General features: G+C 47.8%; 1 long non-coding RNA gene across 2 annotated transcripts; it reads right to left on the bottom strand.

The window, feature by feature from the left end:
• Positions 1-3,126: 3,126 nt before the first annotated feature.
• On the bottom strand, positions 3,127-10,427 carry LOC123000973 (uncharacterized). 2 transcript variants are annotated; one of them, XR_006409384.3, is made up of 3 exons: positions 9,774-10,427; positions 6,519-6,613; positions 3,127-4,157 (listed from the first exon to the last, which is right to left on the bottom strand). It is a non-coding gene; the product is annotated as an uncharacterized LOC123000973 (long non-coding RNA). The 2 variants fall into 2 exon arrangements; XR_006409383.3 differs by having other exon boundaries at positions 10,281-10,421.
• Positions 10,428-12,062: the final 1,635 nt, after the last annotated feature.

Raw genomic sequence — 12,062 nt, 5'->3', positions numbered from 1 at the left:
CTCTTGGTTCTCGAGCCTTCAAACATAGACAGAAACTACACCACCAGCTCTCCAGTTTGCAGATGGAGATCATGGGACTTCTCAGCCTCCATAATCACATGAGCCAATTCCTCATAATAAATCTCTGCAAGCATTTATATCTATACATATAGTATAGATAGTATATGTATACGTATGCCCTACATATAGTATCGAATAGTATATAGTATTTATGTATAGTATACAGTATGCCCTATATGGGGGGGTGTATAGCGTACGTATATATAATACTATTGGTTCTGTTCCTCTGGAGAATCCTAGTACACTTGTGATCTGTGTGTGTATGTATGTACACACAGACATATATGTAAAAACATATACACACATATGTATTTTTATATCATTGTTTACTAAGGTGGAGGTTTAAACATCTGTGGGTATTTCAGACAGGGCAGAATGGCTGACAAATGCTAAAATGTGCCGAGGAAATAGAGAGCATTTCCCCTCAGAGAGAATTTCCCATGGTGGAGAAAAAAACTAGGAGAGCAAACCAGGCCTGAAATGATCCCCAAGTTTGGTAGGGGCTCTGGGTGCAGCATGCATGACACCTGATACTCAAATACACCCCAGAGCCGTCCACCTGGCGTCAGGGAGATACCTAAGACCAAAAATAAAAAAGTCTGTGCAGAATAACGAAATGGATGATCTGCAAAACTTCCATTCCGTTTGGAGCCCCAGCAACCGCTCCCCCACGTGAAGACAGCACGGGCCAGAGAGGCTCTTCCCATCGCTGGTCAGAGTAAGGAACCTGCTAGAGGCCGGTGCCCAGCGCGCTGCACTGGCAGGAGCTTTCGGCCGCGGCGGGCCCAGGGCAGTGAGGCGGTGGTGCGTCCGATGGCAGCAGAGGCGGTGGGCCTTGGCGTGGGCAGCCCGGCCAGAGCCGTCAGGGCCGGCAGCCGCAGAATCAAGGCCCAGAAGCGGCGCCCCTGCAGAGCAAAGCATGGCCCAGCACCTAGCCACACCTCTGCCCTTAGAGACACTGAAAGACCTGGGGAAAGGCGGCTACCCAGGGCTCAGGAACGGTTGGGAACTTGGCTGTCCAAGGTGGTGAGCCTGGGTTTGTCTTCACGGCCCGTGAAACCCGGCGCTCCAGTTAGAGCAGCGAGAAATGATAATAAGTGCTGTCGAGTACCATCCACGGGGTCCTGCCTGCGTGCCCAGTCCATCCCCTGCATTCGTCCACTGCCAAGGCTGAATGAAAGCTCAGGGCTGAGGAAGAGAGCGAAGTCGTGTTGTGAAAGTATCGCCCTGTCATGGGGCCCTGTCGCATCAGAGAGGAGCCCCGCCAGTCCTCAGCCGCCTGACAGTAGACCTGCCCCGCGCTCCCTGGGCCTGTACGCTCCTGCAGTGTGGGCTGCAGAGCCGGGCCAGCGGGCCTATGCTGACAGTTGAGGCAGAGTCACTCACGTTGCCACTCCTCCTCCCAAGCCCAAGGGTGGCCGAGGCATGGGGACTATCATGGGACACCTGACTCCGAGACTGGTCATCCATTGCGCTGGGCCCTGCTGTGCAAGGATGGTGTCCCACGCCCTCTTCTGGGGCCAGAAACTCCTCTTCTTTCCAATACCACCACAGGGGTGGGACCACAGGTAGTTGCGACAGGTGCGTGTGCAGGGAACCCTAGAGGTGGGAGCTGGCTCTCGCAGAAGAAGAAGGCCTACCCGGCTCTACAACTCACCCCTCATACCTGTTAGGGTGATTTCGGCTGCTGGTTTCAAAGCTCCAGCCAGACTGCCTCAAACAGGAGGCAGGATTTAGTGACTTGAATAACCAAAAGGTCTAGGGCAGAGAGAATGTCCACAGGACTTTGATCCCCAGGCCCCTACTCTGTTTTCCAGCATTTCTTTTCACGGCATGTGGCAACCCCTGCCGCTCACATTTTGAACAGGATAATGGAAAGGAAAAACCCCTCCCTGTCTTCCAGCATGGGACATCTGTCCAACAGCGTCAGCGAGAGCTGGATGCCTGCATCCCCTTATTGCGTACACGTCTATCCTCTTCCAACCCCTGACTCTCTGTCTGGTTCTCAAAAGAATCCAAGACCCCAAAGAGGTTACAAGCCATTGCCTAAAGTGAAAAAAAAATTACTTTGTGATAATTGTCCTTAATTCTTCAAGTTCTGTTTATAATTGTCAAAACCTGGGTGCAGCAGAAGGTTCGTTCTGACTCCGGGGGAGGCTGGAGAAATTCTCAGAGCACAGAAAAGGCAAGACTGGGGGCCCTGGAGCAGAGGGAAGACTGAACTAAACACATGACCAAGTAGATTTATTCCTCTTGGGCCTCAGCTAGCTTCTGATGTGAGCCAATGCTTAAAGGGGGAAAGATTCCGAGGAGTTATCAGAGCTCATTCATTATTTGTGTTTATTCTTAGGGCAACTATCAGAATAACTCTCAACTTAGCTTTCTTGTTATGTTTATGAAACTCTAAAGTGAAAGAACTCCACCTGAATGCAAATTAAAATCACAATGAGATACCCGGATACATCTATCCGAATATCTAAAATTAGACGGGCTCTGGGGCGCCTGGGTGGCGCAGCGGTTAAGCGTCTGCCTTCGGCTCAGGGCGTGATCCCGGCGTTATGGGATCGAGCCCCACATCAGGCTCCTCCGCTAGCCTGCTTCTTCCTCTCCCACTCCCCCTGCTCGTGTTCCCTCTCTCGCTGGCTGTCTCTCTCTCTGTCGAATAAACAAATAAAATCTTAATAAAATAAAATAAAATAAAATAAAATAAAATAAAATAAAATTAGACGGGCTCTTCCAAACCCTGTACAAGTGAGAATGTGGAGCAACCAGAACGCTCTCCGTTGCCGGTGGGAATGGAAAACGAAACCACCACTTTGGAAAACACTGGGAAGTTTCCTCAAAAATTAAACATACACCTACTCTATGATCCAGTCATTCCAGTCCCAGGAATCTACACTGGAGAAATGAAAGCACATGGCCCGACAAAGACTTACACACAAATATTCATAGCAGCTATATCTGTGATAGCTGAAACCCAGAAGCGGCCGAGCTCTCCACCAACAGATGAAAGAACACGAACGACTCTGCAGTGAAAGGGACAGACGACCAATGGAACAGCACAAGTTTATCTCAGAATGATAATGCTGAGTCTAATAAGTCAGACAGAAAAAAGAGCACATACTGCATACTTTCATTTACATAAAATTTTGGACAATCCAAGCTTCTCTATAGTGACGGAAAGCAGACCCATGATTGTCTAGGGGCGCGGGTGGAGGGTGGGGTTGGAAATTACAAAGGCCCACAAGGACATCTGGAGGGTGATGGATGCATTCATTATCTGGACAGTGGTGAGGTATCACAAGTACGTCCACACATCAAAACTCATCAAGCTGTAGTGCACGCCCAAGCCAGCCTCGGAATGTACCCCAGCCCCGCTCAGGACCCCCTGGATCCCCGCCCGGCAGTGCTCTTCATCCCATGTTCCCCCGCACCCCCCCCCCTGCCTCCTGCCTCCTCAGGGCTGCCCTCCCTCCATGCTCCACCATGTACCCCAGTGCGAGAGGTTGGCCTGATCCATGGCCCACGCAATGCAGTGCTGAGACCAGATGATGGGCGTTTAAACAACTCCTTGGGCTCTCCAGTAAGAGACTGTGGTACTTCCCATGACTGAGAGTTCCATTTTGTGGGCACATGAAAGCTGCCACAAGACCAGGCCAGAAGGTGTTGGTGGTGGGCACCGCAGACCACAAGCCAGAGAGCTTTGCCATCAGATTGCCCTCTGGTGACTCTGAAGACCCTGCCGCCAATGTGGCAATTGAACGCAAAGCTGTGTGCACAGGCCGGCAGCTACTCAGAATTGCTTGTGTATCTGAAGAACGGCCAGCCATCCCTCACTTCCCACTCATCCCAGACCAGCCACGCAGGGTGGAAATGCGAGCACTTACGGTTCAGAGTGTCTGTGGACGGACACCAACTTTTTCATTTTTACTACCACATTCAAATGTTATCTGCAGTTGCTACCATAAAGATAAACGGGGATCCCAGATCACTCCGCTTGGCTGATAGCAGTTAAACCATGTCTGTTTCAAATAGGATCACGTGCCACGACTATCTGCCCGTTGGTCTGGAGAGAGCGGCCTTGTAAGATCTGGAGACTTAAAAGAAAAATAAAAACAAAAAGCAAGTTTCACTGTCTCTTCTTTCTGTGCAGTTTAAACCCAAAATGACAACTTCAGACTGTGGTTTGCCCTTAGGAAGCTGTCAGAACAAAGACACCGAGCCATTATTTCCAGAACAAAGTAATACATTTATGCTGGATTTTATTCAGACTAAACTAAAAAGAAAAAAAACTTATCAAATTGTACACTTTAAAGATGAAGTTCATTGACTATCTATTACACCTCAAGAAAGCTGTTTGTTAAAAAAAAAAAAAAAGAACCCCAAGAGTGGGAAAAAGGGGTGAAGGGGTTAAAAGGACAAACTTCCAACTATAAAATAAATCACGGGGATGACATGCACAGCATGGTGACTATAGTGAATAATATTGTATTGAGTACTTGAGAGTTGCTAAGAGAGTAGATCTTGAAAGTTCTCATCACACACACAGTTTTACCTCTGCATAGTGATGGATGTTAACTAGACTGATGGTGGTGATCATTTCACAGTATACACAAATACCGAATCATGTTGTACACGTGAAACTAATATAATGTTATATGTCAACTATAGCTAAATTTTTTAAAAGAAAAAAAAAGAACCCCTAGTGTCCACTATACCTGTCCCCCTTTCCCTCCTGGAACCTTGTGTTTAGGGTCTTGTTTTAAATTTCCCCCTTTTCTGCCCCATCACTCCTTCAAGTTCAATAATCTGCCTAAATCCAGACAGGACTCTCCTCTCTGGGCTGGGCAGTAATGTCCTTCTTTCCTAGCAATGAGAAGACAGTTTCAGGACTCGAGAGTCCAGTCACAGGATTCATACACCCTATACGCCCTCTCATGGTACTAAGCAGTACCCAGATAGTAACCCCACCAATCTGGCCCTATGCCAAAGCAGTTGTGGATCTCAGAGCTGGGATGGCTCTCCTGGTGAGAGAGTAAACAGAAAGGAGTCTTTTCTGGAGAGCATGGTCAAGCTCTGAACAGCAGCCATATACCTGTTCCAAGAACAGAAAGTGTTACTACACCTGTTACTACTTTCCCCAAGGGCAAAAGTTGTGACACCTAATTGTGTATTTCTTGCATCATTCAATGTCCAATGGAAACATGTCCCCTCTTCATGAAAACTAAAAGGGCAAACAAAGACTGCTCCTAAACAAAGATGGATTCATAAGGGAGAATTACAAGTATTTCCAGTATACCTCTTGCTATACGCATTACAAATAGAAACAATTATCCACCCAGCTAATTCCATCCGCTTCCTGTAAAAAGGACAGATTCCGTGCATGTGGGTACCAGGAGCCCTCCGGTCAATGGAGGACATTTCCCAAGGCCCACCAGAGCCGCCTCCTGGCTGGTTTTCACCCTCTGCAAGGTCCCCTCCGCTCTGCTCGCCGCCCTCCACCGCAGGGACCTCAGCTTCGCCCTCACCCAGCCCCGCCTCGGCTCCTGCGGGCTTTGGCCCCGCCCCTCCAGGAAGGCAGCTCGCGGAGGCCACCCGCGGCCTCGGGGTTGCTTTCGGAACCTCTCTTCTCAGGGCCGGTCTTGGCACCCCTCTGCAGTCTTCACCCTTCCTCCCCACTCTGCCCTTCTCCCAGTCTCCTTCCCATCGGTTCCTTATTTTATCCCAACTTGGTAAGTAGGGGTAACTTCCTAAATTCTCTCCTTGGCTGGCTTTCCCTCTCTGCGGGCACAGGTTAGGAGTATCTTTTTCCCCTCCCCTGCATCAAGCGTTATGTTATTCAAACGACTCCCAGATCTCCAGGGCTAACCCTAAGCTCTCTTTCTCAGCTTGAGAGTCACAGATGGTAGATTATAAATAAGATACATTCCTAAGAAATGAAAGACAAGATATTCTTTTTAATCTGCAACTCAAAATCATGAAGGGGTCCCCTGGGGGATCAGAAACTGGAGAATTGCTGATGGGGTCTTTTGGGAGCTGGATGGGGCCAGGGCAACACAAAGGGAGAACTACCCAGAAGAGCAGTGTTTGGTGTCTATAAACCAACCCCTGCCCACGTAAATACAAACACTCAGCCAGTCAGAGGCCACTGGGCATCTCCCTCCAAGCAACTTGGTGTATGTGCGCTCGGGTCAGAGAGAGAAGGCATTGTACCATGCCTGCCAGAAACCCGATTGCCCACACCCACCAGACCAGCCTCTGCCACACCCTGTTTCCGCTGCCCACCCTCCCCTTCCCCGCCCTCGCTCCCATACATCCCGACCCCAAGCAGGTAGCACACACAGAGCCCAACGTGGCCTCTCAACTCCAACAGCCAACACCCAGCACGGGCAACAATCAGCAGACATTTGGGTAAGCCAACACCATGAAAGAAGAACGGACAATAAAAAGGAACTTACAGAAGCAAAGTGTCATCATAGTGAGACTGAAATATAATCCAAATCCTCAAAGGAATAAGTGAGGGTCTGGCATCCAAGAAATAAGAGTAGACAGGCTGTGAGGGAAAGGAACCAATGAGAATTCTTAAAAAGAAAAAATACAACAATGGAAATAAAAAAATTAAGCCAATGAGCTGATAACAAAATAATTACAGTTTACAAGAACTACTGAACTGGAAAATTGGGCAGAAGGATTCTTCTGGAAGAAGAGAGGAAGAAGAAAAACACAAATTAATCTATTTCAGAGATTGGGACAATAAAATCTGAAGTTCCAATATCCCTCTAATAGATGTTCCAGAGGAAGAAAACAGAAGAGAGGGGAATTTTTAAAGAAATGTTAAAACTACAAAATGGAACTGAAAATAATATGAGACTGTGTTCCCATCAGTCAGTACTGACAATTTATACTGTTTTACCAGATGTGCTTCAAGTAATTTTTTCAAAGAAATAAAACTACAGATAAAGCTGATGGTCCTTCTGACCCCAAATCCTCGCCCCTCTTTGTTTCTGAGGGCAGCCATCGCCATCACGAATTTGTCTGTTTCTTTCCAGTCCGTCGCATATACAAAATGTATGAGGCTTTTGTCTGTGGCTTTAAATTTTACTTAAATTATAGTATACATACCTAAGTGTCTGTAGTTCGCTATTTTTCTCTCACCAGTATGTTTTAGCGCTCTCCAGTTTATTCCCCGGGACTGCTGCAGGGTATTTCCTGGTATTACTGAATATACCACATTTTTAAAAGCGTACTTTATTTATATAGATGGACTTACGCAGTAGCTCCAAATTCTTACTGTCACGAAACAATGAAACAATGTAATGATGTGTGCCTTACGCACATGGGTGAGGGTTTTCCAAGCATCCATCTAGAAGCAGAATTGTAGGGTGATAGGATATGCACATGCCCAATTTTACTAGATTCTGTCAAATCGCTCCTCACTTTATACTCCAACAAGCAGTAGACGGCAGTCTCCATTTTCCGTCAATCTCACTTAGTATTCTCAGACTTTAATTTTGCCAGTCTGATCGATGAGAAATTACACCTCATCATAATTTGCATTTGCATGGCCCTGATTTCTAGTAAGTTTGACTGCCCTTTCATAGTCGGTTGGCCATTTGGGATTCCTCTTCCGTGATTTGTCTCTGAATCCTTTTTTTTTTTTTTAATAATTGAGCCATAACTGTCATATAACATTATATTAGATTCAGCTATACAGTTAGTGATTTGATATTTGTATATATTGTGAAATGATCACCACAGTAAGTCTAATTAATACCTGTCATCACATAGTTACAAATATTTTTTTCTTGTGTTGGCGACTTTCAAGATCTACTGTCTTAGCGACTTTCAAAAATGCAAATCAGAATTAACTATGGTCACACTGCTGTACGTTACAGCCCGATTACTTAATTATAACTGGAAGTCAGTACCTTTTGACCACCTTCACCCATCTTGTCCACCCACCTCTTACCCCGAGTCGTCTTTCAATTCCATTTATAGTGGGGGCTTTTTGATACAAAAGTTTCTCATTTTAATCTAGTCAGATTTTTTCAATCTGATGCAAGAGATCACTTTTTAAAGACTGGATGAGTATTTGTCAAACCTGAAAAGCTCAAGACCCCAGAATTGAGAGGCTACACTGAGCGCTAAGCAGGATGAGTTTAATAAACGCCCATGTAGTTGGACATTTTGTAGTGAAACTCCGACAAATACGATTGTGGGAGGGTGCTGTGTTTGGGGTGGGAAGGGCTTGTGGTTTGTACCCATGTTTGCGGTGAGACCAGAGGAGCGAGACGGAGCTCCCTGGGTACCAGGAGATCTTACGCATTGGCTGGTCTCGAGCTGCCTATGGGCCGGCTGGCCTTTGAGCCAGTCCTGCAAACAGAATTCTGGAGATTCGTTAGGGAACATGGATGGAAGACTTGTGTTTTGTTTAACACAATAACTAACAATTTAGAGTTCACAAAATATTGTTTACATATTAGGGTGAACCGTCTGAAATTGCCATTTTTGGACAGTAAAAAAGGATTGAGTGTTGGCTATTTCCTAGGATTCGATCTAACACATGATTTCCTTTCACACTCTCAACCCTGTGAGATGCACATTATGATTCACTTTTTTTTACAGATGAGCAACCAGTGGGGCGAGAAGCTTGCGTCTGCTCACGGGGGCCTTATAAGATGGCCCAGGTTAGTCCGCCTCAGGGCAGCACTGCCCCCGTCTGGGCAATGGGAGAAACGCTTCATGTTCTCTCTTCTGGGGAGATTAGGACCAAGATAATCATTGACAAGAACTGGCTTTCGCCAAGAGAAGTTGGCCCTGACGTTCGGAGCACGGTGCGCCAGAGCCCATCCCATCAGTGAGGGGGGAAGTGGGAGACCACTGTGCTCAGAGCCCCAAGTAACTGGTGTGCTGTTTCCTTGCACCAAGAGCCTTCCAGGAGGGCCCTTCCTGCCTGGATGACCACTCCAGCAGGCCCGACGTTTCTCCTCTTAGGAGAGAGTCCGTGGTCACTTTGGGTTGCAAACACAGCCTCAGTTCAGAAATGAGAACACTACTGCCAGGTATTCATCAAAACTCGGGACTTATTTTTACCTTCCGTCCTTTCCTCCCCCAGCCTGGGCCTGCCCAGCTGGGAGCCTAACGTGGGGACAATGTAGAGGACTTGGCTTCTTCTCTCTTTTTCCAGCCGGCCTCCCCAGCCAGTTGCCATGGCTACGACTGCTGGCGGGCTGTGGGAGCCATCGGGGAAGGGGCAGCAACAGCTGTACATTGACTTCAGGCTTTCTTGCCAGACAGATGTTAAGCTCTGCCTCTTTCTCACCGAGTGCTTGAATGCCCTCCCCGCAGCTTCCCCGCTCGGCCTCTTTCTCCTGGAACTCTCGACCCTGGGGATGTGTCTCAAGTTCAGTCTCGCTTCCAGGGGTCATCTGAGACCCTGTCCTCAGCCTCTGGGCATGCAGCTCCAGCCTTTAGCTAGTTCCCGTACCCCATGCTTCCTGTATCCCCCAAAACTCTGGGTAGTAGGCTGGTCCCCACGTGGTAAGAGCAGCCCTCCCAAAGCAGCTAGTGAGAACACATCCCAGATCTCCCACGTGGGACCAGAGCCCACGCAACCACACCTCAGCTACAGGGGTCACACATTCCGCTCTGGGAGTAGCACCCCCGCCGATATTCACCCTCACTAGATCTAAGGTATGGGACCAGGAACTCACCCTGTCCAAGATGGCAGTCCCGGCACAGCTTTCTTCAAGGAGATCTCCCTGTTTCCTCTATCTCTACCTTCTCGGAGTCTCAACGTGAACAAGGGGGTTTCAAAAGTCTTGGGACAGAGTGTTGTTATTTCCTTAGAAAAGTCTCTCCATGAGGTGACTTGGCATCTCACTTTGGATTTTCACAACCATAATACATATTAGTGTCCGGTAAAATTTTTAGTTTTAAGGCCCTGTTACATTTGTATAGTAGTGACTCTTTATGTTCATAAGTTCAGGTAGCATTTTCCATTTTAAAGATAAGGAAAACTCATCTCTAGGACTTAGAGGTAATGCCAAGGTCACCCAGGCAGTCAGTGACGGAACTGGGATTCCAACCAGGTCTGACTGGTGTCATCTGAGAGCTGTGTGCTCACCGGCCCCAAGCCCAGATGAAGAATTTGGAGACACAGAGGGAAGTGCTTCCTTCATTTAGGTCCCAGGCCCCAGGTCACCACAAGAGGTTCCTACCTATGTAGAGCTGATGGAGATCGGTTCCTGAGGCCTGGCGCTGCCCACGTCGTCACAGGACACATTCTGGGACCTAGTTTCAGAGAGAGGGCTGGGAGGACTGGGGTTGTGGGAGAGACCGATAATTATACTGATCTGGCAGCTACCCCATCTCAATGTGACTTTGACTCGAAGTAGGGTGCCAGGAGAGCTGACTCACCCAGTCTAGCATCCAAGCCAAACACTGTGAGGAAAGGGCTCAACTCAGCCAAGACTGTAACTGCGGGAGGATGGGTCTCTGTGCTGGGATCCCAGCCATGCCTCCGCCTCGGTGTTTTCTCAGTGTGCTTGGGCCTCCTTTCCTCGGTAATTCTGTGAGACTCAGAGCCAGGCATGCTGGGGCTTCAACAGGTGGTCCGGAACCACACAGGAAGGTGTTGAGAGGTGAGCGATGGAGGAACTGACTTAGCTGGTCCTTATAGGAGCAGGAGGATAAAGGCCTGGCCACCTCCCAAGACATCGTCTGGTCTCCAAGGAGGTTCAGTCTGTTGGGAGTTTCCAGCACGGGGGCTAGTTCAGAAGCCACGGTCCCTCCACAATGAAGTGGTGACTGAACACCATAACATAGAACACAGAAAAATATGGAAAGATACTTACAATATATTATTCAGTGATGACTGTGTAGACCAGGAACCTATCTTTATAAAAGCAGCCTTCTTGCTAGAACAAGGATTTCTGCAGGACCAGCTGGAAATCTGCTGTTTGGGTGCTTGGCTCCATCAGTCACTCTCCTTATTTATCCTCAGGCTGACCCAAAGTGTAGGGTCAGGACACGGTCCAGCCCCTTCCACTTCCTAGAGTCAGAGCCACTCGCCTCCATCTCCCCTACACCCTCTCCCAGGGATCCGTTGGCCAGTCTTCTACATCCTCCAGACACAAAGGGTATTGTCATATCCCGCGCCATTTCCCCAGACAACTGGGCCACTCACTGGGCACCCATCAGCTGAATGCTCCCTTTGGTGATTCTAGGAAGCCCCATCCAATCCCACCCTCATTTCTGTTGGGGACTATATCCTTGAAGCCAGAATGTGTTTTGACATTTCCTCAAAAAAGAAAAGAACCATAAACACACACACACACACACACACACACACACACACACTTGCTTAAACTAGGGCAATCTACCTTGAAACAAAAACAAAAACACACATATAAATATTGTTTTGTTTTTGTTTCTACATGCAATTGGCTCGTAATAGGTATGTTACTCTGCCACTAGGATTAAGCTTAATTTCTACTTAGGTCTGAAACATTTCTCCAAGGAAACAATCTCAGAGAGGCATCTCCACTGCCTCACTGCAAAGGGGACCTTTCAAGACTTTGTGCAAGTCAGCCTGGCTCCTTCCAGTCACAAACCTTGGCACTCCAGAAGAGGGTCTTGGCAGGGCTCGCATCACTAAAAACCTGTAGGGGGGTTTCTCGGGAGAGGGGCGAGAGGTCAAGCAGCTATCTACTATACACAGAACTGTTCTGATTGTCGCTCCAAAATTACAGGGTTTGGATTCTGTTGGGTTTGTTTATTTTGACTCTTATTCTCTCCATCAGAAGGAAGGACTGACTTCCCCAGATATGTATTTATGCCTGTATATGTATGCTTAGAAAACATTTTGGAAGGAAACACAACAAAATGCCTAAAGGAGTTATGGCAAGGGCTTGGAATTCTTCTTTTATCGTTACCTGTGTTTTCCGCAACAAATGTGTTTTTCCTCTACTTTGCCAAAGAAATCGACGCCATTGGCCTGA

The sequence above is a fragment of the Ursus arctos genome, unplaced genomic scaffold (assembly GCF_023065955.2).
Source record: "Ursus arctos isolate Adak ecotype North America unplaced genomic scaffold, UrsArc2.0 scaffold_4, whole genome shotgun sequence".
NCBI classification, from domain to species: domain Eukaryota; kingdom Metazoa; phylum Chordata; class Mammalia; order Carnivora; family Ursidae; genus Ursus; species Ursus arctos.
This window is presented reverse-complemented; position numbering and strand designations above follow the sequence as displayed.